At 32.6% G+C, this 24,735-nt stretch overlaps 1 protein-coding gene across 1 annotated transcript in view; it reads left to right on the top strand.

Moving 5' to 3' along the window:
* Nucleotides 1–24,735, top strand: part of LOC147069625 (uncharacterized) — a 174,572-nt gene that overhangs the window by 53,103 nt on the left and 96,734 nt on the right. Inside the window, exon 3 of the mRNA XM_085950384.1 lies at nucleotides 22,873–22,932. The gene's annotated coding sequence lies outside the window, so the exon portion shown is untranslated. The remainder of the gene's footprint in view (nucleotides 1–22,872; nucleotides 22,933–24,735) is intronic.

Genomic DNA, 24,735 nt, shown 5'->3' with positions numbered 1-24,735 from the left:
TGGAAAATATTATTTAGCCGTAATGCCGGACCAAGAATTTAATTCTCGATTTTTATAAACAGTACTTAACTGTTAAGCTAACTTTCCGTGTTGAAGTATTTATTGTAAACTGTACATACCCATTGTCCGCGTTATATTTCTTCATTCTTGATTAATTGTTGCGGTTTTAAAATGTCATTACATATATTATTATTATCAACATATGTTATAAGTGAAAGCTTGCAATAATGATTGATGAAAGTTTCACTAACTTGCACATGTGAAATCGATAGATATGTATATTATACCTACTACATACTTTATTTAATACCTAAATGTCGATTTTTTATTCTTTCGACCATGTCCGATCCTAATAGCATCACATGGGCCTCCATAGGGTAGAGATTTGTATTAACAGATTTTGTTTTTTACGAGAAATGGATGTCAGCCAATTGCTCAAGCTATTAGGTCCATACCCTGACTCACACACAAATTGAAAAACAATATGTGTTCTTGTTAGACCCAGGATTCGAATCTGAGACCCACGGCGTGATAGTCCAACGCTTAAGCCGCGCGGCCACTGTGGGTGTTCGATTTTTTATACCGATACTATATTCAAAAAGTAAATTTAAATTTATTTAGTTAACAATTACTGTGTGCTCTTTGTGTTTGTGGTTGTTTAGTAATATAGAGGCACAACCAGGGAACTGGTAATCATGGAAACTGAAATACCTAACGGGTGTGGAGTAACAGGCAACCGATCTCGAGTGTGGAAGAATATGGGATAAACTTAAACACGTGTCAAGAATACGTTATACGTCGACTACTAACAACTGATTTCGCTTTATTTTATGCATTGACGCGCATTCAATATTGGCGTATTTGAAGGTAAATACACGCTATTACACGTCTATAATGTGTGGTTCATTTTTGTTGGACACTCACAGATTCAAAACGCTGCGTCAAATGTAGTGTATTTGGGTATAGTCTATCAGAATTCTATTTATTATTCGGTTCTGTGGGCACGACGCACCAAATTTACTATAAAAGATGTAGTTTTATAATATTTTTAATTACTGCATTAATTTCATGTCTTTTAGCAACGCATGATTTGCCTAATTTCACTTGACGTTACTGATTTTAATATTGTTGAATGATAGTTCAGCATTTGTTCTGCGACATCTGAAACGATGTGTCCTTATGAGGTTTCCTATAAGGTTATTTTAGAACGCGTCCAGAAATTTCATCGATATATTTATTTTAAGACAAATAACTGTTTTCCTTTCGATAATTCGTCAAATAATTATTTTTTGACTGCCTTTCTACAAGGCATGCTTACTTTTTACTCTCTTGAATTTCGTAGATCTCTTCTGCTCTTGAAACATTTTTGCCTGTTATCGCGTTATGGTTTCCAATCCTGGTGTCCTAAAGAATATGAATTTGCCTGTCAATTACCAACGTGGTCACAGCCATGATTTATTCTGGATTGGAACCGTTTCTTCGTGTCAAGCTTATCAGGCACCATTAGCGAGGGGTGCATGACTAGTCAATGCACTCCTCAAAGACGTAGACATTTTCGGTGATGTCCTATGTATTCTGTATTCGAATTTTTATTTTTCTGTATAAAATTGTACCTACTTACGTATGTTTTTTATTATTATTGTTATAATTAATATTCTCTTCTTCTCTCTAGTGAGGGTAATATTTGTTATAATGTACATCTCTGTTGTCAATGGATTGAATTTAGATTTTGTATGTCCACAATGTTTTGTTTTCTTAAATAAATAAATAAAATTATTAAAAAATAAAACATTCAATTGTGAGAAATGCAAAAATTTACATAGATTTTTGTTTAATTTAATAACTATTTGGAGGCTTTAAATTTTCAAACTAATCGGTTGCGTCATTTGCGTCAAAAAAATTGAAGCTTTTTATAAACATGACAAAAATTTATTTTATGTGTCCTAAAATAAATAACGCTTTCTGGGATTTGGAATCTCGATTAAATCAATTCGAAGAATCTTTGAACATTTGATACGACCATTTTACGGTACATCTTATCTTGAGCTAGTTGTGTCAGATTACCAACGTCTTGGTGATTATGCCACTTATGGAGGTTGTGTAGCCAAAAGAATCTTCTCCTACCTACGCTTCTGCTAGCTTCTTTCGACTTCTGCTACCCTACCTCGTATTATAAACTGGAGTGTATTTATTCAAATAAACATAATACAGCAGCCACGGAACAATTAATTTAAAAAATTAATATTGTAGAGTTTTATACTTTTATCATTGTAACCATTAAAAATATTAGCATTTATTTGAGGTTATATGGATACAATCTGTGGCTTTATCTAACCGGTTTTCTCTTAGGTATGCTTACATACTGTAGTTTCAATGATAGAAGATATCAATATTTGGTCACGTAATTTTTTCGACTTGGTGTAAATGAGAAATTTGCCATTCTTGGTAGAATTGAATCGCGGGTCCTTAATAACTATTTTAGAAATCGGGAGCATCAGTTGTTTGTTCCTCCAAGGAGCAGAAATAACCTGCCATTGGTGATGCCAATTGGGAAGGCAATAACTGTGCTCAACCAAATCGTTTCAGATGTTGATATATTCCACTTACGTGAGAATGTGTGTAGTTGGTTTTATAAATTCTTAAAATAGGTTCTACGTAGTCTATTCGGTGTACGTCCATGTTTTATATTTTTATATTTCTTTTTTTATAATTTTTGTACCCTTTAATTTACTTTTCATACTATTTTTATGATACTGCTTGTTTTTTAAATGTCATATTGTGAACGTCTTAAATTTATGATCTGTAATGTTCACGATATGTAAAAATAAATAATTTTTAATTTGAAATCATTAAAAGCGACTTTGTTATGTTATTAATTATTTTGATAAACTGTGAACCATGCATTGAGTAATGTTGACATCTTTGAATTTCGGTTTAATTATTTAGTTACAACCATAAATATAGATAATTAGAAAGTCTTTAATAAATCTACTACAAATATTTTCTTTTAATATACCTATATCGAATGTATTATAAATGAAATACGTTATTTGTTAGCAAATGAATATACATATTCATACAACGTAATAATATTATCTAAATCATTATTTATAATATGTATTATGAAATAATCTCAAATACTTATGAAGAAAATGTGTTATTTTACTATAAGGAGACGGCCAAGATCACTTTCATTGCTCTTTACAAGTACATGTGTTTGTAGCGCCATTTAATAAAGATGAGCTTTGGCTTAACATAACGATATTCTTATACATCTTATAAAATGTATTAATACTAGAGATATCCATAGTTAATACTATGTCAAACTGGAACTTGTTTCAGCGGAAATAACAGAAGGCTCCATCTGGAATAAAAATCATCGTCGTTGATTTATTTATACTTTTAGCCGAAGTGGCCATATTCATCATCATCAGGGGCGCGACAACCCGGTGTGGGTCCTGGCCTCCTCCAACAGCTCTCTCCACCTGTCCCTATCCAGTGTGGCCGCTTTCCAATTCGGTACCCCCAGAATACGGCAGTCACTGGCAGCTCCATCCAACCAACGAATCTTTGGCCTGCCTCTTCTTCTACGCCCTATTGGATTGCTGGACATCACTCTATTTGCCGGTTCATAGTCATTCATACGCTGCACATGATCTAGCCATCGCAGTCTCCCAATCTTAATTGATTGAACTGCGCTGCAATCTTCGTACAGCCCGTAGAGATCAGTATTATATCTTCTCCTCCAATTGGTGCCATCCCTGATCGGTCCATATAAACGGCGGAAAATTTCTCTTTCAAAGATGTTCAGGGCTCGTTCATTTTGCAGAGTCTTTGTCCAGGTTTCCGATGCGTAGGTGAGCACTGGCTTTATAAGTGAAGTGGCCACATTACTTAATATTAAATTTTGTTTGAAAAGGCCTTTATTAGACGATGAAATCAAAATGCACCACAGTAAATACTATGTTATTTTTAGTATCATTTAGTAGATGGTGAACCCTAGAAAATATCATGGTACCCCCCCCCCTGTGGAGTGTTGTAACCACCTCATCTCCATTGACGTCCATATGCAAAGTACCACCCTTAAGCAGATTTTCACCTCTTTCACCTCTTCATTTTCACTTACTGTCTCCAAATTTGTTATGTATCTACAAACCTATTGTAATATTTATTTTAGGGTATCTTGCACAGAGAAGTACATCACAAATCTTTAAATTGACATACACACATATTGAAAATTACGAGCATTTACACGAAACTTTCTCTCAAACTGTGGTAGTTGCCAAGTTGAGAAACCGACAAGTTGAGATGCACGCTTGTGAAAATGTGTGATAAACCGCCATTACAATATAATATAATGCAAAGTGGGTAGATAATACAATAACAAAAAATAACTATTCTGACGTGATTTTTATGTTTGGATTATTTTTTAATCTGCTTCATGGAAAACCGCTACTCTACTCTCAAAAGTTGTAATATTTGTAATTGTACCCTCATTCGCCACCTTTTATAATGTGGCGCCTCTATGCAACGCTTGACCTATCTCCACGGGACGTTACTGCACATCAAAAAGCATTGGGGCTCAACTAGACAATGGGCTCTAAATATCAGTCCGACAGTTAATGAGTATTGGAAATTTAAAAAGAGTCCTTCGGCTTTGGTCGCATTTAAAAAAAAACACCTAGGGGTGTCTGGAATGATGTTTGCATTAATTCCAATAGTTATAGATACGCTACTGTCACCTGGGTTTGTAATTATAAATTGAAAATTCATGCGATAACTGCCAATAAGTGTAATTTAATTTTTACCCAAAGGTCCAAAAACGATTCCATGTAGTTTAGTGATATAACTATGTTAAGAAAAGTATAAGTTTGTTGTTTTATATATTTTTCTGTACTCATTCACCAAAACGTATTACAGTTAAATTATTGTAAATATGTAATTATAACCAATGTAGCAATCATACCACTCAGCATAGCATGGGTGACACACGTTAATATGTATATTTTGTTGTCAAAACAAAACAATGGAGCAAAAATAAATGTCAGCATGTCCTCAATCATTACTAGATCAGTAGAGTCTGTTATGATTTGTTAATTGCAGTAATGTCTCTTGTAATAAATGGATTGCATTTGTATAAATAAGAAGGTCGATCCATAAATCCTCACTCACTCATCGAGTCCGTCACGCGACATACTACTGTCGTCAAGAGTCCGTCACTCGACGTAGTCTCTCAGTTCATTAATATAATCAATCTCTTGATCACATCGATCTCATCCGTATCCACGATTATAACCTCACGCTGTCATCGTTATTATTGTATTTATTTATTTTCGTATCAATAAATAAGCTCTCCTTTAGAACATCCAAGTATCAACGACTTTATCTTCACACACTTGATAATATCAATGGACAAATAATGCGCAATCGCTCATCTTTCAGAAAAAATCTAATGGTATTAGAATAACTTACTTCAGATCGTATCTGTCGGGGCTAGGGTTCGATGCCTTTGCGCTACGGAATTTATAATGCATGCGTTTTGTCATAGGTACTCTATTTAATACGTTATTGTCCACGTTACTTTTAATATAAATAATGGAACATAAATTATAGAATTGTCAGAATGCATGTCAGAATGCATGTCAGAATATATAATTGTCAGAATGCGTTCCGCATATTATGTATACGAAAAGTCTATGGGATCCTGCACTATATGGATTTTTCGGATAACATGACAATGAGACACATTAGTCAGATTGTTATAAGCTATAATATATAAGTATTATTAGCTCATTACTTTCAGTGATTATATTATCTGGAACCGTGAATCGCGGGATCAATCCTGTGGCTGAACACAAAATATTTACAAGATAAAAAGAACTTTTTATATACAACGTTTTTATCAAATTCATCAAAAAAAAATTGTAGGTACTTGATAGAAATAATACTGAAATGTCATTTTGACATTCATATTGATTTCCATAGTAACGCACGTATATATTAATTATTTAGTTGCTAGGACCCCAGACCCCTAGCAACCAATAATAGTGGATTGGATTACGGATTTCTTCCGAAATAACTTTTCATACAAAACAGAATTAACTGAAAATGAATTTAATTCTACTTAAAGACGGCTAAAAGTATTAAAAAATGCATAGGCATCGTGTTCTGATGTATTCTAAAAGTTTCAAATGTCTAGCTAGTCGGAAAGTTAGTTAAAATTCGATTGCAAGATTTGTACTGGATAAATAACCACCGGACAAATAAGAATACGACCTAATAAAAACGTTGTAAAAATGCACGTTGTCAGGAGAAAAAAATATTATAAAAATTATTTTGTAGTTGTTCATTTTCCGTCACGATTACCATTTGTAGTTGTTTGGTATTTTAATTTGGTATGATGTCCAACTACTAAGTTTAATCTTATATGTTCTACAGTTGTACATATGTTTGTATGGTTGTTTATTGTATGCAGTATGTACACTGTATTACATTTTGAGGATGTATATATTATTATTTAGATAATATGAATTTAGTTTTATATGTTAATTTAGTTTTTAATAGTTTTACGTCATTCTCGGACAAACACAGTATGCGTGGAACAACTACTATTCTGCCCTCCTAAGTTAAAAGACAGTTTTTGGTTTTAGCGAAATTAGAAAACAAGTTTTATACTACCTTTTCTCTTATATATCGTAAAATTATTGGATTGTTTTCACATAATCTCTAAATATACCTTCAGTGTGTATATATTTACATAATATTAATTTAGTTATAGATGTTCATTTAGAATTTAATTGTTTTATGTTTCTCAAACAAACACAATATGCGTGGAATGACTCTAAATACTGCCCTGCTAACTAAAAATACTGTCTTTCTACTTATCAAGGTAGTATTTAATTGAAAGATTAATTTGGAACTACTTGATTGAAAGGTTTGATATCGACTAATAATTATATCTAATACAATGTAATATGATAAGTTCAAGTGACGAGTACTTAATTATCGCCTGAGATCGTTAGTTCTATTTAATGTTGATAAATGTTACTATACTTTAGGTTGAATAGAATATTACATCTTCTTTTCTGTCAAGGGTTACAGGCAGCATGGACGACATAAAAGGACACTAACGATCCTGATAATTATGACCATGGCCCCACATTCTGAAGCGGCCCCCCAGGCCAGGATCTTTGGCAGGCCCCCTACCTATCTCTAAGGTTAAAGGCAGTCTCTCGCTCTAGAGTGGCATTTTTCAAATGGTGTTCGAGGTCAAATAAAATTCATTGTATTTTTAGCGATATTTTGTAGAACATCGAATAATTATGGAGTTGTCAAGTATCAACACACAACAACCAGAAATTGCATTGCACAACCATAATTTTTTAAATGGTAATAACCTTTAGGGAAGTAAAATAGTAAGTATAATATTTTTACTACCAGAGCAAATTAATTTATCTGGTCGACTCGCCAACGACGCCGGGCCCCTTCTAAGCCCGGGCCCTTAGGCTAGAGCCCTGGCAGCCCCCTCCTTTGTGGGGGCCATGATTATGACCGTTAGGCCATGCGCATTCGATAATGCGAATAGGTCGGAGCTGAAGTTATAGGTGCATGCCAGGTATTCATTATTATAATCAAAATATGGAGTGTCTGGGTATAATGAATGTACTCGGAAAAGTGCAGGGTCAGCGACGAGAAGTTATAAGTAGTGGGGTGGGTAATTGAGGGAGTCAGTGACAACTGCTACATTTTATTAACTCTGCCCCCTCCCGCCGCCTTCAAAGATCAATAATCAACTATTATGAATATTTTTTTGGAAGGAACCCCCCTCCATACAATTTTATGTATCCCATAATTTTCCGAATGTAAATTATTTCCGCGGGTAATTAATCGTACGTGCAATTATCTGCCGCGGTGAATTTCCCGTGAACGGGAAGGACGTCTTGTTAGTGGCCTATTATTCTGTGATAACGATTAACTCTCACTTGCGTCCACTTACTCGTTCCAGTAAGTGGCAGGCTGGCGAGACGGTCTCTGGCCGAATAGCTCACTGACTCGTTTACCCGTCTTGCAGCTATCCAATACCTTGATGATCGTTATTAGCATACGCCAGCGGTTAACAACCATCGATTCACTTTTCAAATGGCTACCGATTTTAGATAGATATCGAAAAGGTTTGTTTAAGAAATGATAATTTAACGGTTGCTTATTTATTTATTTATTTATTTAGAAAAAGAGTTTCATTGCATTACAGCAATTGGCCAATGCGCCACAATATATAATAAATATAAATTATAAAAATGACTTTATTACAAGTAACAACCAATATAACAAGAAAGTAGAAAAGAAAGTATGTGTTTATGTAGATATTAAAGTACAATGATAAATACAATTATAATTTTAACTAATTTATCACGTCCACAAACGATATAGTTAATAAAATAATTACAAGATAAAAATAACTTTTTATATAAGTTTTTAAATTTTCTGTTGAATTATTATGTTCAATATGCTCAAACTTGTACTTGATATGAAGTAAATAAAAAACAAACAAATATAGAACACTGAAATGTCATTTTGACATGCAATTTTGATTTCCATAGTAACGTAGATTAATAATTTAGTTACTAGGACCACCCCCTTAGAAACCAATAATAGTCTTTTACTTTTTACGGATTTTTCTGAAATAAATTTCCACACAAAACAGAATAAACTGAAAATGAATTCAATTCTGCTTAAAGATGGCTAAAAAAGTATTAAAAGAATGCATTGGCAACGTGTTCTGGTATATTCTAAAAGTTTCAAATGTCTAGCTAGTCGGGAAGTTAGTTAAAAATCGATTGCAAGATTTGTACTGGACAAACAACCACCGGGAAAACAAGAATACGAGCTAATAAAAACGTTGTAAAAAATAAATCAACCTTTATGGTGACACAGCATTATGAAACTTATCGCATACGAGACATCTTGTGAAGACATAATAGTCTTCCTGAAAGTAACTATTGGATATAGGTAACAAATATCTTTTTAAAATCTTTATTTCGTGATTTCTGCCGAAAATTGGTAAGTAGTTAATTTAGGTATTTAGAGTTAACAGCGGATTATGTGTCTATGTTATATAAATATTTATGCTAGAAAAAAAAACCAAAGCCATTCGATATATAGAATATGCACATATAGCACAAAGAAATTAACATTGTGCCTGATTTTAGAGGGTATGTCAAACTTTCAAATTACAATCCATAACATGATTTCAAGACTTACCAACTTTTGGCAGGAAACCCACGACTGTATTTATTTCACAAAATATTACTACATACCCAATACCAGTTTCGTTCGGACAGATATTATTCAATTGATGTCAGAAAATTTTTAATCCCTCTGTTTAAATTACGTCACTTTTTAAACCCATACGTAAAAATAAATTTGTCGAAAATTACCGATTTTTACAACGTTTTTCTTAGCTCGTATTCTTATTTGTCCGGTGGTTCGTTGTTCAGTACAAATCTTGCAATCGATTTTAGCTAACTTCCCGACTAGCTAGACATTTGAAACTTTTAGAATATACCAGAACATGATGACAATGCATTTTTTTAATACTTTTAGCCATCTTTCAGTAGAATTGAATTAATTTTCAGTTAATTCTATTTTGTATGAAAAATTATTTCGGAAGAAATCCGTAATGCAATCCACTATTATTGGTTGCTAGGGGTCTGGGGTCCTAGCAACTAAATTATGAATATATACGTGCGTTACAATGGAAATCAATATGAATGTCAAAATGACATTTCAGTATTATTTTTATCAAGTACAAATTTTTTTGATAGTTTAAGCTAGTCAAGTCAAGTTTATATGATTCAACAGAAAATTTAAAAACGTTGTAAATAAAAAGTTTTTTTAATCTTGTAATTATTGTATAATGTTTTTACAGAGAATATATTTTTATTCTCAAAACAAAATAGTTCACATTCTATTAGAAATAACACATAACTTTTTAAATTGTTTTTTTTTTTTGTATTATGCCACAAAAATATTATTATATAAAATATTATAGCTTTTAGCTCACATTCCTACATAATGTAGTTTATAAGATAAAATACATATTTATTTGACCACGTGTTTTTCGCGACACATGTGGGATCATCAGTTGATTATTCTCTTAAGGTGCAGGAAGCAGGACTAACCTGTTGCTTGTCATCTTAATATTGTAAAGGAATAAATGTGTTTAAGGAAATTGTATTGGAAATCGATATATTATATCTATTTGGGTAAGGTGAGTTTAGCTTTAGTAGTTAGTAGTTTATTCCTAAAATAGGTTACGTTATCATCTCATTCTGTAAACTTCCTGATATTCTATTCATTCATTTTGATTTTTTCCAACGTTATTATTAGCTCGTAATCTTGTTTGTCCGGTGGTTGTTTGTCCAGTAAAAATCTTGAAATCGATTTTTAACTAACTTTCCGACTAGCTATACATTTGAAACTTTTAGAATATATCAGAACATGATGCCAATTCATTCTTTTAATACTTTTAGCCATCTTTAAGCAGAATTGAATTCATTTTCAGTTAATTCTGTTTTGTATGAAAAGTTATTTCAGAAAAATCCGTAAAAAGTAAAAGACTATTATTGGTTGCTAAGGGGGTAGTCCTAGCAACTAAATTATTAATATTAATATATACGTGCGTTACTATGGAAATCAAAATAAAATATCAAAATGACATTTCAGTATTCTATATTTTGTTTGTTTGTTTTTTTATCACCAATATATTGTACCAATCAAGTACAAGTTTGAGCATGTTGAGCATAATATTCAACAGAAAATTAAAAAACGTTGTACATAAAAAGTTCTTTTTATCTTGTAATTATTTAAATATTCATTTATAAATTCACTGTTTTAATCGTTTTATTTATTTTTCTTTATGCGTTCTTGTCATATTGTGAACATCACCAACAATCTTCATAGTATAAAAATGTAAGTATAATAATTAAGAATAAAGTTATACGTATAAGCAAATAAGAGAATTAACATATTATCCACTTAATAACAATGAAAATAAATAATATTGTTTTATAATTTATTATGTGTAAGTATGTATATATTATTATGGTGGTTTTAGATATTTTTGATTGTTGTCATCCACTGCATTGAAGCGGACGCAATCTGGTGGCCGCGGGTCCCGAAACGTCAAATCGAGGTCAGAATAACCTCACTAAAAATATATGGACTCATTTTTTATAGACATAATAATTTTACGTTCAAGTACCTCACTCGATCAAAGTTTATTCAGAGTATCGAATATAATTCTAAAATCGATATCCAAATATGAATGAATAAATATACTAACCTCTTTAGTATGTGATGAGTAAATCACAGTTACCGTGTCACGTGGGATAAATTCTTCTTTTTTGTTCATGTCACGTTACTTTCCAGGTTATCCAAGAATCAAGTAGCTGGAATTTAGAGGTCTAACAGGATATCAAAATAATCAATCCAGGGCGAGACACCTTATCCTAATATTGTAGCACACGGTCGAGCCAGATTCAAGGCCACATTTTTACCTACTATCAGATCCAGAAAATGGTCAAATGGGAGACAATTCAATTTCACAAAATGTATCCACAAAACATATCTTTTTAAATGAAATATAGATTACTTTATATAACGGTGGTGTCTAGCGTATTTAATAATATAAAACCCCATTTAATTTTCCAAACAATTCAGTAAATGACAAAAATATATTAAGTAAGCATATTAATAATTATTAAAACTGAAGAATTTCTTTATTTAGAAAGTAAAGTTTATGAGTAATGTGACTGATAACATTACTTTTTACTAAATTTAAGATATAGCCTTCATCCTTATAAATACTTTGAGGAAATGTTGACTAAATCATTGCTTCATAATATTTACTAAGTTAAAAAATATTTATGTAAAAGCCAAGTCGATTTTCCAGAACCAATAAATCGTTTTATTAAAAATTTTGGTGTCGAATTATGTGGCATATAGTTATTTTCTCTTCAACAATCTCAAATGTGAAATATTATAGGTAAGTAGATCAATTTATATTAATTGTAAATACATTACAGGAAATGATTGGCCATGGCGCCCATATACTTCTCTAAAATGTTTTTAGACGTTACAAAAGACTGCTTGTTGCGTTTCCTTACTAACATATATCTTCGTTTTTGATAAAGTTCCTATCTGGTATCAGTCCACACTATGTTCTTTCGGATACATACTATTATAAATGTTGACGTTGGTAACGGTGGAGAAGCGCCCTGCAGCGTTGTATTGGGGATGTTCTAAAAAGTACTTCACAAATTTGTGGTCGTGAATGATTTCCACTGGATATCGAATTACTATTTGTTAACATCCTCTGAGGGTATCCAAATATGTAAATTCAGAAGGAAGGTTCTTGCAACTTGCGTGCAACAAGGGATAATATTTTGTAAGCTTTAAAAAGTTTACGGCGTCTAATGGAAAATTTAGATAACTACCAATAATAAAAAAACATAATTAGGTATGTTTTTTTCTATAACAATGAATCTAATATTATTAAAATTTATACATATTCAGTATTTATTATAACAAATATTACTGTTATATTCAAGGCTTTATTGTAAAAGATTAAATCACTTTGAACTCCACTGTTTCGGCAGAGTTTCAGTACACTGGTATAGATGACCGTATCCGGAAATTTGTCCGTATGTAGTTGGCCGTAATACAGTTCATCGTGAGGTGTTGTATCGGAAACAGATGACCGTATAGTATTGAAATCAATTCTTTACCTAAATAAACCGGTTAAAAATAAGTAATAAAAACTACCGGAATACAAGGGCTTTCCTTTGTACATAAGAGAATAGGTAGGTACGTTAATAAGAAATACAACCATATCATATATACTTATATAAAATTCTGATAGGTTTTCGAATCCAGTCATACCTATCAAATATCACATCATAATAACAGCGTTTATATCAAACATTTGATTAATCAATATAAAATTATTAAGGGGGGACATGCTCAGCGTAGGTCAAAATGGAGCTTTTGTTCTATTTTCAAAGCATGATCCTGGACATACCTTAAACGTTGTAGATAATCTATTTATATAATTTTTTTTAAAGCCTTATTATCTTTTATATTTATTTTAAACATTTGATGACTGCATAAAGTATTTTTATTGCATAAAATAGTATTCTTTTAAACCTCTCGCTCTAATGTTTTAGAATATAGTCATATTTACGCATTTATAAAACAATTAGTATAATTTATGACGAGATAATTTTAGTAAAATATTTACGATAAAAAATTATATTGATAATCTCTGTGATCCCAAATTTGACAAGAATTAGGCATTTAATTATTCAAAAAATCGGCAAGATTAACACATTTGAAGATAATTCTAAAGATACTAATTATAAGCTATGTCTTTGACCACTCAAGTGTGATAAAAATTCTACGAATAATGATTGTTTTATAATAATTATTGACCTAAGAATAAGGTAGTGATTTTTTGAAATACGCCATTTCTTTGGGCATTCCCCAGTAGTTAAAATACAACATACGGCCGTAGCCATAAATTCTCAAACTATAATTGAAGTAGGGAGTAAAATGGTGTTAAAGCGCGTGTTTGAACATGCACCGTTTAAAAAAAAAGATTTTTTTTTCAGTTAGGTACATGTTCAAAACATGCTTTGAAAATAGAAAAATTGCTCCATTTTAACCCACGCTGAGCACGTCCGCCCTTAATATTCTTATTGAATTTAATAAAATTGGAACAGTACAGTCTGCAATGCTCCACGAACACGTATTTGAAAAAAATCTCAATGCTATACGGGAATCTCTTTCTGGTAAGAAAGCTCACGAAAAACTTTACTACTGCGTACAATTTACATGTAACCACGGAGGATACTAAAATTAATGTCATTTAAGATAAATAACGGCAGAGCATAATATCAAAATTCCATTTTTTTTTTGTCTAAGCTCTTTTTTTAAGCACCAAGGTGCATGGTTGCTACATCAGTCCCGTGCAGCTTTGTTTCAGGACGAGGAAGTGTGGCACTAAAATCTTTTCATTCCGACACGTTTATAGTCATGGAAGGTGGCCGTGCACAAATAGCCGCTGCATGAACCAATGATTTCATTAAATTCAGATAATATTTAGGGACCAAGAAAAATGGAGAGAGCTAGAAGAGGCCTTTGTCCAGAGCAGATCGACCCCGACTGACAATGATGTCAATTTTTAAATTATTATTCAAATATAACACCGTGGACTTGAAATATATAATATTAATTTTCATATATTTACATATATATTACGGTCATCATAGTACACCCACTGTGCCAAAATGTCTACTGCTCAAAGTTATAGTTCGAATCGGACGCAAAAACCGGTTTTTTCGTTTAAAAATCTCAAAATTATTTTTGTAGAAAATATATTTTTACGATCGAATTATTATCGGTGTTTGGTTTCGACAGTACGATAATCGTAACTAGTTTGACATTTTAAAAACGACAGTGTATGCGGTACCTAACACAGCCAAGGTGTCTTTATCTCGTTAAAGAGTGGATTTGTATTTTCAAATATCTTAATTATTTAATTTTTTTCCTTCATAAAGATAACTTTTTTATTATTAAAACAACATTCTCTTTCTTCAATAAAAACTTGGTGAATCTTAAAAAAAAAATTTTTTGTTCTTCTTTTAAGAAAGGTGGGACATTTCGAAGTCGAAATAACCATTTACGTTTCAATACTAAGCGTTTCCTTCTTCTACATTAGGTGATTTGTAAAAATAGAAATAGTGTACTGTTAAAAAACATGTCGGCATACTAGTTTCTAAGGTTTCCCAAACTTTTTCTGCTATGGAACATTTTGCAAATCATGACATTTCAACGGATTTATTTTAATACCTTATTTATTTTACAGGGTATGTAATAAATACATAATTATAAATTTAAATAAAAAAATGAGAAAAAAAATATTTATTTAAAAAATATAATTGAATGAAGGCTTTAATCACAGAACAGATAATTAATAGAATACCGATAGGCTATATTCAATACGCCGCACGTTGAGGCAGGGTTTTTGAATGTGTGAGTGTCCTACGAAAATGAAGCACGCATTATGCACGTGCAATAGTGTGTGTAATACACCAACATTAAATGAGCGTAAATGCATAAATCGAGAGCAGTTTTCAGTATTATACGTACAGCCCGGATTCTTCCTTACTCGAGACGGTTACCTGCTATCGCCTTACCCGTTGGGTATTTCAGTTTCCATTATTTCTGAGTTCCCTGGCTTTAATGTTTTCAATGATTTGCTGTATACATGCTATATGATGATGCATAATATAATATTAAAAAATAGAATTCTTATAATATCTGGTGTGGCGTCGAGCGTATTCGTAGATTTTGACTTCGTTGCAGCATAATAAGAAAATCCTGCTTCACATAAATATGTCGTAGTAAACAAAAGTAAAACAATATTAGCTTGCTTAGATACACTGGGGTATTCTTCTGATAAATTCTTGGAACATCAAGTCAACACCAGTGTTCTACAGAACATAGTTTGGGTTTATATTATACAGTTATGTGTCCGGAAAATTGTATGTATGCAGTTGAGAGGAAAACAGATGTCCATATAGCATTAAATTCACGACTAAATAAAATTCGTAATAAAAACCGAAATGAAATACAAGGGAAATACGGAAGAAAATCAATAGATCCACCGAAATTATATAATATAATACAGTTCGTGAAAAATGTTTACTTGTAGTTTGATTGTTAAATAGCATTACATACTAAAAATATATTAGTTTGTAAACTACACGACTTACATTATTTAACTTTGCAATTGATACATAAAGAGAGCGCATTCGCCTAACATAAACACCTTTCATACAAAGTCTACCTATTGTTCAGACTTAGCTCGCAGACATACAACAAAATTTTTCATTTTCGGATGATATACGGTATCTGGACACCAAATCCGAATAACTGATTTTCCCGAGGAACCAGTGTTCAGTAGTGTAATATTATAGAATTTATTAAGTATTCATAATAAAATATACGTCCAATACTTAAAAAAACACTCATTAAATATTGAAATGACATTGTATATAAGAATATTTTGCTATGACAAGTTCATGCTAATTAATCTGCCATTCCGTACTTGATGGATTTCTTATTAAGGTTTTTTCGAAGGCGAGCACGAGCAGAGTGCCTCGAGAAGTAGGTTCGACTACTTCACCGACTGGTAGAGAAATACTATGTAAGGACGGAATAATTTACTTAAAAAAAAACGAGGAGTCGAACAGAGACCTTGTGGATAACGCCACAAGAGTTTTCTTTTGCGCAGAGTTGAACTTAGGAATTTTATACAACACGAGATTTATTTAATATCAAATAGTTGATTTTTAAGTGACACTTTATTACTCGCAAACATAAATTTTGCCATACCCAGTGCACCAGTGCACCATTCATCAACGAATCATCAAAAGTGACCAACCGGAATTAAAAGTGAATGAAGTTCAACTACGGGTTTCACTACGGATGATTACAAAAATGCTGAGAATGCGCACCCACGCCACTCATGCGCACTGCGTCTCTGAATACTGTCATCATATTCCTCATGATAATACGTCTCATTACTCATGGTTTTATCCACCAAAGACTCTTTACCTATTCCTCTTTGTCTCGATGAAATTTCTGCATTCATATAGCAAATAATCATAAATTGTTTGAATTCTAACCTGAACTGGAATTTTACTTGACGCCATTTTGGAATGCATTGAGTATTTAACTTTTGGTGATACGTGTAAATAAAAAATGAATTATTGCATTCAATTAACTGCGGATGATCATCCGCAGTGACACGTCTAAATGAGCATTTATTCTCTGTTGTAAACTCGCTTCTTCGAATACGTATATAATAAACAGTATGTATTTAAACTTTGCAAGAGTATTGCTTCATATGTGATGGCGTGTTTGTCGGATTTCATCTTCTTCTTTTCGTGCTGTCTTCAGCGAGGGTTAGTGATCAACTCTCAATACATCTTCTTATACTGATCTCCTATCAGAAAAGATATATCTCAGATTTCCTATCAGTAAAGGAGTCCGACAAGGTGATACAATCACACCTAAACTATTTACAGCTACCCTTGAAGACTTATTTAGGCAACTTGAGTGGAATGACAAAGGGATCCCCATAAATGGAGAATACTTTAGTCATCTATGCTTTGCCGATGACATAGTAATTTTCTCGCAAGACTCAGAAGACCTCCAAAGCATAATGCAGGAACTCGCTGAAGTTAGCAACAAAGTAGGTTTGAAAATAAATGTAACAGAGGTGAAAGTCATGTTCAACTGCTTTGCGGGCCAAAAAGAGGTCCTCATCAATGGCACTCAGCTCGAACAGGTGAAAAGCTACATCTATCTGGGAAGAAGAGACAATTGTGGGACAAATCTATTCATCCAGTGGTATCCAAGAAGTACAAAACGTCCACAAGGTAGACCTAGAGGCCGCTGGATCGATGAAATGATAAAGTTTTGCGGAAGTACGTGGCAACGCAATGCACAGGACCAAGAGAAGTGGAAGCAGCTTGAAGAGGCCTTCATCCAGCAGTGGATAGATTCAGGCTGATGATGATGATACTGATCTAGTCGTATCAGATCATCAATTCCTTGAATATTAAGCCACTTACAATCAAGATAAACTCCTTTTAATTAACTATTATCAGTTGGATTTTTTATCAGTTTTTATCAGTTTTTCAATAGTGCTATCCATCAAATAGCCTGGGCTCCAGTATTCGTGGGTATTATAGTGAATTATAAAATGTTCGAATCGTTATTAAACATCGAAATCTAAACCAAGTTTTGATTGCGTAAATAAGAATGTGGTATTCATAATACTACAAATTGATAGTCTGTACGAAAATATTCTAATGGAACGCATACATTTTTCACAAATTTAATAAACATGTATTTTTTCGACGAATAATTGTGTTCGAAGAATGTTGGGCATAAATGTTCCTAGACCCGCTAAATACAGCTCTGGTTCCCAGCTACCACAATTGAGAAAAAGTTGTTTCGTTTTTTTTTATCAAATTGAAGATTTATCTTTGTCCCGGCATACAATCTTGCAAGCATGGTCATCAACTATTTTGTTGAAAACTGGAAACCGGCAAGTCAGAACAGAGACATAATTATTTATAGCTGCAAACAGATAACCAGTGTAAAAGCTTTTGATTCTACCAGTTAAATACAGAAATGATTTAATTATTGATACATGTAGTAATATATTAATAATATGCTGGTTTCTTGACACTTTCATTTTTTTATATTGGGTCAAGTAATGAAGCTTCTTTGTATATATTTATTTATTTATTTAAAAAAAGACACATTGAGCACATAATAAGTTATTAATTCAAGACGTTCACAACATGACATTTAGAATAAAAAGTACAGGTAAATCAACTTAGTAGAGAAAAAAAACAAAGCAAAAAATAATTTTATAGAAAAGAAATAACTAAAAAAAACAATAATAATTCAAAAAAATACAATTTAAACAATAAAATAGAATTTTAAAAACAAAATACAGAACGCATCGCTAAAAATGTATACATCTTTTTTCGGTTCGGTTTCTAACACATGGATGTACTGAAATATGACTATAATTATTCTGAAAGATCGAGAGGCTTAAAAGAATACTATTTTATGTAATAAAAATACTTTATGCAGTCATCAAATGTTTAAAATAAATATAAAGGATGATAAGGCTTCAAAATTATATAAATACATTATCTTCAACGTTTAAGTAATGTCCAGGCTAATGCTTTGAAAATACCATAAAATCTCCATTTTGACCTACGTTGGGCATGTGGGCCGTTAAGTAAAGTGCTGCCTTGTCGTTTTATTCATCGGAGTTGGTTTGTTAGCTTCCAGGTATCCAAGTCCTCCGTAAATGTATAAACTTTATTGTTTTCCATTAAAAAGATCTTGTAATAGATTTTGTAATAGAAGTGGGTAATGGTCACATACTAAAAATAGTTAGGGAAAGCATGTTGAGCTTCTTTAAGGGTGACACTTTTCTGCGTATGTCACAGGGTAGTTGTTATAGTATAGTAAATATGAGTTGATAAAGTATCCTAGTATTTATGGATACACGTAAGTTGTACGTATACAGTTCATCGTGGGACACTTATTCGTGCGCCGCAGTACCTGAAACATGAGTTCGTATAACATTTTATCAAATAACGAGTTCTTCGTTTAACATTTCACCGTGGAATAAATTTGTACGTATCTTACAAAACGCGGCGATAGTTTGCAAATAGTCCTGTTCCAATTAGATTAACCCTAACCTAACCTAACCTAACCTAGTAAAGACATCTCCACATGTTGTAGCATACGTACAAATGTATTTCACGGTGAAATGTTCAACGAAGAACTTGTTATTTGATTAATTTTTACATGAACTCATGTTTCACGTACTGCGGCGCGCGAATAAGTGTCCTGCGGTGAACTGTTTACGTACAAATATCCGGATACGAGTAATTATTGATATTTTTAGGACGCAGTGAAAAAGGCTATGTCGAACAGCGCTTCGAAACTTTGAAAACCACTGTGTAGGTACCTACCCAATCTTCTGTCAAGTTATATTATATGTTGTAATAAATGACGATTTTTAAAGAACACTGTCTTTTCAGCATTACAAAGATTATTGAAAAAAATATAATATAAGCTAGATGTCAGGTCATAAAACAAAATTGAAAATAAATCATTCATAGCCTTGATTTTTGATTTCTTAAAATAATTTTGCGTTGGATTAAGTTAAACAATGAAAAATTCGTGCATAGATATAGTTTATGACTTAACTTCCTTTCATGTGAGATGTCATACCGATAAAAGGCGGATTATTATTGAAAAGAGGATGGGTGGAATAATATTTGGATATCTTCATCATCAATCTTTGAGAGACCGGTGATGAGTGAAGGTCTTCTCAGCCATCTTTTGTTTCCCGTGCCCTTCGTCTAATGACGGATTATACATTTTATGAAATGATATTAACACATCATGATGTAATATTGCACTGTCATTATTTGACGTTTCCAATGCTACATGTAAAATAAGACAATTTCATAATTGGTAAATATCAGCCCACGATGGCCGCGCGGCTTAAGCGTTGGCATAATTATCGCGTCGTGGGTCCCAGGTTCGAATCCTAGGTCTGGCGAATACACATATTGTCTTTCAATTTGTGTTTTAGTCAGGGTAAGGACCTAATAGGTTGAACAAGTGGCTGACAGTCATTTTTCGTAAAAACAAAATCTGTTAATACAAACCTCCACACTGTTGAGGCCCATATTATCTTATTAGGATAGGACATGATTGAAAAAAGTATATAAACAGTGCATAGATATTATAATATATATTCTTTATAACACTACAACAGGACATCAGGCATAATGACAGTGGTGTAGTTAGTATTATAAGTGAAACAATCGCAAACACCAAGCCTTTGAGAAAATCACATCGGAAATTAAACTTGGAACCCCCGAGTGAGAGGCCAGCGGCTTACGCACTAGCTTACGAGGACCATTTTTGAAGTACTACAAAATAGATGCCGAATCTGAAGAAAATATTAATGATGTATTTATTAAAATAATATGTACATTATAATATTATTCAACTTCGTAGATGTATTAAATGTGCACATACACAGTTTTTGTATGGAATACAAGGTGACGTCTACTGGAAAATTATTAAAGCAGATCGTCAAATTCTACTACAGTTAAAAACTTTTTATTAGCAGCATTTAAGCAAAAAAATAACTAACTTAATATTTAATATGTTATTTACTATACGCTGTCATTAGTGTGAAACTGTTTATAAAATATATCAAATAATTATTATCTTTTTCTTATATTGGCTCTACAATCCTCTGTGGATCTGGCCCACCTCATGAAGAGGTTTCTTAACAGTTTTTTTTTGTTCTTATGAGAAATTTATGTTACCTATTAGGTCCATCCTCACACATTGTCATTTTTCCTAGACTCAGGATTCGAACCCAGGACCCACGGCATTATTAGCCTGACGTGTAATATCATATTATCACCTCAAGCCTCGTAAATATGTCTGACAAGTGTACAGCACTATTTTTATGGTGTCCATCGCGTGTCTCATTCCAAAAGTCACACTCCTCCACTATATTTATTAAAATGTTATGTTATATTTCAAATGATTATTATTTATATATTGTATAAAACAGGATTCATTCAAAAGAAAGAAATATTGTCTTAATAATAAACGTATGATGTAATGCTATCCAACCTGTTTTCCATATTTAAATATTTTTTTCATGTAGAGAAGATGATATCACATATTTCTCTTGTCTTTACATATTTTTGACCTTGTACTAAAATTCTGATACGCATTAAAACTTAAAATATTTGTTAATTTCGGGTGTAATTATTGAGATTATTTTAGAGTGATAACTGTACCATCCGCGGTAATAGAGGAAGTCACAAGTAATTATAAATGTTAAAAGACAATAAGATTTTGAATTAAGAATTTGGGACATTTTTTTTTGGAGGTAGAATCATACTTATGTAATGTTATTGTTACAAAGACATCAAAAGTAAATTTTAATATTCTTACATAAATATGCAGGCGTAAAAATATATATAAGAAAGTGAAAGAGATTAATATAAGTAATGAATAAATTAGCTGTAAGTAAATATTTGGCTTTACAGATTTAATTGCAGTAAATTTTAATTTATTGTGCTCTGTACGCACGTTTGCGTCTTTGTTGCTCTATACCTACCATTCAATATTAATTGGTATTCAAATCGGCGTGTTCTTTAGTACCAATGAACATCGTTGCATTATACTGCTTTTAAAAATACTATTATTATTAGCTAAATAATATTATTGAGTCACAACTTGGAGTCGCATGGAGGTCAAGGCTGTATTCTGTGAGGACCAAATGTCGTTTGTTTAACGTTTAACGCGTACGTGCTACATGTGCTCCTGTATGGCTGTGAGACATGGCATCTTACTAAGCTTCAAGAGTCTCGACTTTTGAGCTATGAGAATCGATGTCTCCGCCGAATCTTAGGGGTACATTGGTACGACCGCGTTACAAACACCCGAGTTTGCGAGCAGACACAGCAGCCTTCGGTGACTGAAGTTATCACGAAGAGACGATTCACGTGGCTGGGACACGTATTCCGGATGTCGCCAAAGAGTGCGGTACTTCGTACCCTTGTGGCACAGCCTCAGGGGTTCCGTCGCCGTGGCCGGCCCTCCCGCACCCTGTAGTGGTGCTACAAAAGCGACCTACGTGCTGCAAGTCTGACATGGTGGGAGGCGCAGGAGTTAGCGATGGACCGAGGGAAGTGGCACCAACTTGTGCTTGCCCTATGCTCCAATGTTGGGACGTGATAGGGTGTAAGAAGAAGAAGAATATTATTGAGAGCAGCGACGAGAATGTTGACAGGTGACACTGCCACCTGGTAATTTTTTCTAGTTACATAATTAATATGCGTCCAGTTCTTGATTTTTTTCTTTGTCACTTTTTATCAATAATTGACTCTGCCAGTTTTACAATCGCATGTATTTTAATTAAATCCTAATTCTTAATTAAATGGATACAATAAATTATACTTACTTGCACCTAAATACCATATTGTGGGATACATGTTTTTGAAATATGTATTATTTTTAATGTAAATGGGATTTTATTTTGCACCTGTGTTTCTTAGATATGAGCTGATTAAGTACCTTTACTATTTTTCTATTAATAATATTAAATTAAGGAAAAGGAAATATGTTTAAGTACTTACATAATTTAATCTATTTTTTTCTTATTTACAGATTTCAAATGATGCGAAAGATTTGTTGATATACATACCATTTGCGGTAACATCAAGCAAGGTAAATATATTAATTCGATTTTACTTGATTAATAATTCATGTGATGGCAGAGTGTAAACTAAAAAAGGGTGTGGCAATACCTACATCAAAACGTAAAACATATTATTTTAGTAGCAACGGTAGTGTTTTTACTCTTCCAAATTGGTTGAAGTTTTGACATAATACTTTCCCTTAGTTACAATAATTTTTCTTTTGATATGAGAAACCAGTGGCGAGAGATGGGGAGGTAAGCTGTTGAGATTTCACACTTAGGTATGGTGCCTTAGATTATAGAAAAATGGTGCATAATAAACTTTGTTAGTCATACTTATTTTTTTCAATTAAACCCTGCCTAAGCCACAACGGCCGCGCGGCTTAAGAGTCGGCCTATAGTGGCGTGGGTCCCAGGCTCAAATCCTGGGTCTGACAAGTACACATATTGTTTTTCAATTTGTGGATGAGTCAGATTATGGGCCTAATAGGTTGAGCGAGTGGCTGCCATCCACTTCCCGTAAAAACAAAATCTAATAATACACCCTGTGGAGGACCATATGATCTTATTAGGATCGGACATGGTCGAAGAAAAAGAAGAAACCAAACCATACTAGTTTAGGTAGGTATGCTATGGGTAATCCAAAAAAAATGGTGCACACTTTTTCAGTTATACTTATTTGTTTTCATTGAATTTAGAATTAGTCAGTTTTTTTAAATTCATTGAGCCCTGCTTAACAAAATCGTAATATCTATGAAATATCTAAAGTTATGTGTGGTTTAATGGCATCATTTTAGATATTTTAATTAGATAAACGAATATTTTTTTATTATTATCTATCTACTATGGTTTCGATTAGGCAGGGTTTAATTGAATTTAAAAAAACTAACAAACACTATAGACACATTGTAGTCTTTGTTTAATGAAAACAAATACGTTTGACTGTAAAAGTTTAGTGTGCACTATTTTTGTCGAATCTTAAAAACCTACCTCCATAATTCGTGAGAAACTATCTGTGTTTTACTCCTTGTCAGGATCCCTTGACATAGAATCGTTATTTTTTTTGATTTGACAGTTGACCAGCATTCTCAGCGGTTTGACTCCACCGTTTACTCATTATCCATAATACTAATGTTTAAAAAAAATGAAGTAGGTTATTTGCTATTACTTTAAACACGAAATGTTTACCAGGTTTAGCATTTAGAGATGAGTTTGTGTACATTGTGTAGTAACCGAAATTAGTTATCCGAATAAATATTAAAAAATCCTTGCGGTAACGAGTATTTCGAAATAATTCATGTGAAAATGTATGCAGAGCGACGCTATTTCAAACATTAAAAAGTTAAAACACTGTCAAAAAATAAACAAATAGATACCATCAATATTACGCAATACGATGTGTAAAATTGTCACGCCATATCAAAATTGAAATATGCATATTATTATTGTATGAAAAGGAATGTTTATTTAGCCTTGTAAGAGCAAAAAAAAATGAAGAGTATTTACTGTTTAATGTCTATAAAAAAGGAGCCATGGAATACATGAAATTTTGCATAATAATTTTACTATTATGATTATTTAGACACCGGGTTGCCAACCTTTTTTGAATCGCTATGCAATTTTATATTTTAGTCAAATTTGCTTTAAATAAAGGTATTTAATACTTCTTGGTGTCGTTTTCTATCGAAGGTTGGCGACCGACTTTCAGTATACCTCCCTATTTTGAGTCATTGAAATTAAAGGCCCCACTTAACCACAACTGTCCCTTACCGTACCTGGTCTTAATAGGGTTGTCATGGAACCCTACGTTTCGATATAAATGTTTGTTTTAT

Source organism: Rhyacophila brunnea, unplaced genomic scaffold (genome assembly GCF_057557595.1).
Source record: "Rhyacophila brunnea isolate RB1 unplaced genomic scaffold, BYU_Rbru_1.0 scaffold_23, whole genome shotgun sequence".
Classification (NCBI taxonomy): Eukaryota; Metazoa; Arthropoda; class Insecta; order Trichoptera; family Rhyacophilidae; genus Rhyacophila; species Rhyacophila brunnea.
Note: the sequence above shows the minus strand (reverse complement) of the source record. Positions and strands in the feature narration are given on the sequence as shown.